The sequence below is a fragment of the Grammomys surdaster genome, unplaced genomic scaffold, assembly GCF_004785775.1.
Source record: "Grammomys surdaster isolate TR1022 unplaced genomic scaffold, NIH_TR_1.0 369, whole genome shotgun sequence".
Classification (NCBI taxonomy): Eukaryota; Metazoa; Chordata; class Mammalia; order Rodentia; family Muridae; genus Grammomys; species Grammomys surdaster.
This window is the reverse complement of record NW_021604788.1, coordinates 1,283,031-1,285,986: the sequence shown is the minus strand read 5'-3', so window position 1 is coordinate 1,285,986 and position 2,956 is coordinate 1,283,031. Positions and strand designations below refer to the sequence as shown.

The 2,956-nt window shown below is 45.4% G+C and overlaps 1 pseudogene; it reads right to left on the bottom strand.

The window, feature by feature from the left end:
• LOC114631929 overlaps positions 1-2,334 on the bottom strand; it is a 3,177-nt pseudogene extending 843 nt beyond the window's left edge.
• Positions 2,335-2,956: the final 622 nt, after the last annotated feature.

The window sequence follows — 2,956 nt, the reverse complement described above, 5'->3', positions numbered from 1 at the left end:
CACCTAGCGATGGCGGACTTTGCTTGCACTCGCTGTGGCTCCCAACAGCAAAGCAGGATTCAAAAAGGGCTGCTGGGCTGTGTGGTGGATCTGAGATTGGCTCTGCTCTGCCTGAGCTGGTGTCCTTGGAGATGCAGAGGATGTAGCGTCTCCTCAGCTAAGCTTTGTGACGTCACCCGGATATCGATTATTAGCTAGAGTCCCATCTCTGCTGGCAAGGGCTGTGGTTGCTGCAAAGGGAATTTCATTGTAAATCCATTGGCAGCCGTGACAACAGCATCTGGAGCTCATCATAACCATAGATCGGGTAAGCAGGAAGCAGCCCTTCAGGGCCCACGAGGTACTGATTGTGTAGCAAGGGAGGCACCCCTTGAGACAGGATTGGGAGTGCTTTGCCTGAGGTCACCAAGGCCCTGGTACTGCTGCTAGGTAAGCTCACAGTGTTCTCACCCAGGCATAGACTGCTCAGTGCTCATGCTCCTAGGCAGGACAACCCTGAGGATAGGGCACTTGGAGCAGAGGTTGCTGCTGAGAAGGCAGTTGCAGTACAGAGGACAAGCTGCTCTGATGGCCAGAGGGAGAGCTGTGAGCTGAGAACGAGGTCTACTGTTCACCAGACTGGGTCAAGGAGGTCAAAGTGTCAGTGTCCTGGGATAAGAGGGCAGAAGTGCAGTGCAAGAGGCGGGTCTGGGTAGGGAGCTCACAGACAGGAGGGCAGAAGGGTCAGTCTTCTTTGGAGCTGGAGCAGATGAAGTAGCTTCTCGTGTGTGCTGACTTCAACTACCACCACCAAGTCTGTTGGCAACAGAACCTGGAACTGAGTCTAGTGAGCTTGCAGAGCTTTGGTATGCAATCCTAGTATGCACAGAACTCTGGTAGTAAGAGGAGGAAGTTGTTACTGGGTTAGTGGAGCTCAAGGCTGAGCTGGTCAGAGTGGAGGAGGTAACAACTGAGGTTGTGTAGGTGGAGCTTGTAGTTGGGAAAGAGGCATTCAAGGGCTCACTTAAAGACTTTGGGTACAACTTGATAGGAATCTGATTACTATTTTCACTGGCTTAAGCTGTTAATCCTAACTTAGAGAGAGAGATGGCTCTAATCCAAATCCTAGGGCACCAAACTGAATGATTTGAAATCCAAATGACTGAGGATTGAGGGCTGGGGTGCTAAGGCCTTAAGGTCCCAAGCAGCAGTGGTGGCTAGGGGCTGGCACTGTCATTCTGCTAAGCTCTTGAAGCAGCAGGAAACGGGCTCAAACCTGGTGGTTTCAACTTGTCCAAAATCTGAGAGTTGGAGATGTTCACCACTTTTGATTGAGCCAGTTCTCTAAAACCTCAGCCAAGGACAGATGACAAACTCTGAGGAGAATATGAGCTGGCAGAAGTGGAGTTTGCCATCTGATTGTTGTGCTGAGAATTTGTGAAGACAAGAACTTGGCCAAAGACTTGCTGCTGGGACGTTTTAAAGCAGTTGACTTCCATGGCTTGGGTGGGAGGAGCAGGCTTGTGGATCAATGACACCAGATCAATGCTCTGTCCAGGTCTTACATGATTCTTTGCTGGAACAGATGAATTTTTGTTTCAGAAATATTTTCAGTCCAGTCTTCTGTTGTCCACTCTTCTACAGAATTCTTCCAGACACCTTTAAGTCAATAACTTTTAATCAGCAGCTCCTGAGATACAAAGTGAGGCTTTGTCAGCCCTTCAGGTCCCTCATCTGTACTGTTCTGAACAGCTTACCAAACTACCAACTATGTCCCACAGTCATCTGTAGACATGGACTCTGAATAGTCTGCAGGATTGAATGTCCCCATGCTTTGAGCAGAGAACCTTCTTGTCCCTCTACTCCTGCCACACAGGCTTGTCTCCTTGAGTGCTATCCCATTCTCTTCACCTTTGAACTCTTGGCCTTGGTTGCCACCTCTTCCCTTGCAGTTGTTGTTTCCCCATCCACAACTTGCTTTTATCTCTGTCCTCTTCTCTTTGTTTTCTTCGTTTTCTGAGCTTTCTCTCCCAAAATTCTTCTTCCCTCCTACAGCCTCCCATGAAATGGTGTCAGAATTCCCTTCTAGCAGTAGATTGATAGCTTTGTTCACAGCGCTGTTACAGTCATATAGGGCCACAATGAAAGCATCCTGATTTTTTTCTGTCACTTCCAGAAGCTGTTTAATTTTAGCTTCAAAATCTGAATCATTCTTATCAAAGACACTTGAGCACACCACATCTGTTCAGCTGTTGCCTGTGCCACTTGTTTCTATGACTGTGCTGTGTGTGTTGTTGGCATCTGTGGTTTTTCCTGAGCACCTCGGCAACTATCATTACTCACAGAAGTTATCATATACAGAATATACAAAATGTACGTACAAAATACAGAATTGCTGCTGCTCTCGTTGGACTCAGGACCCACTGCCTCTGCTGCTCGCTCGTTACCTACCAATGTCAAAATCATAGTTTTGATAATTATCTTGAGTGGACTTGTTATCTTCAAATGAGTATGATAAGCAACAAAAATGTATAACTCCAAATTAGGTAATATTTAACACTTAAGTATTAGTAAAGTGAGTATTGAATTAATAGTACATGTTTTATGAGGCAATTTGAAGAAGAAATCTACATATTGTACTATAGGAGCTTGATTTCATCTCTAAAAACTATGAGAAGGTTAAAAAGGTTTACAGTGTCCCACAGCATTAGAGTGACAGAAGAAAATGAAAATGAGGGCTGGAGAGATGGCTCAGTGATTAAGAGCACTTACTGTTCTTCCAGAGGTCCTGAGTTCAATTCCCAGCAACCACATGGTGGCTCACAACCATCTGTAATGGGATCTTCAGGTGTGTCTGAAGACAGCTACAGTGTACTCACATACATAAAATAAATAAACAAATCTTTAAAAAAATAAAATAAGAAAGAAAATGAAAATGAATAGCATGTTAGGGAAATGGAACCAGCCTTCTTCTTAT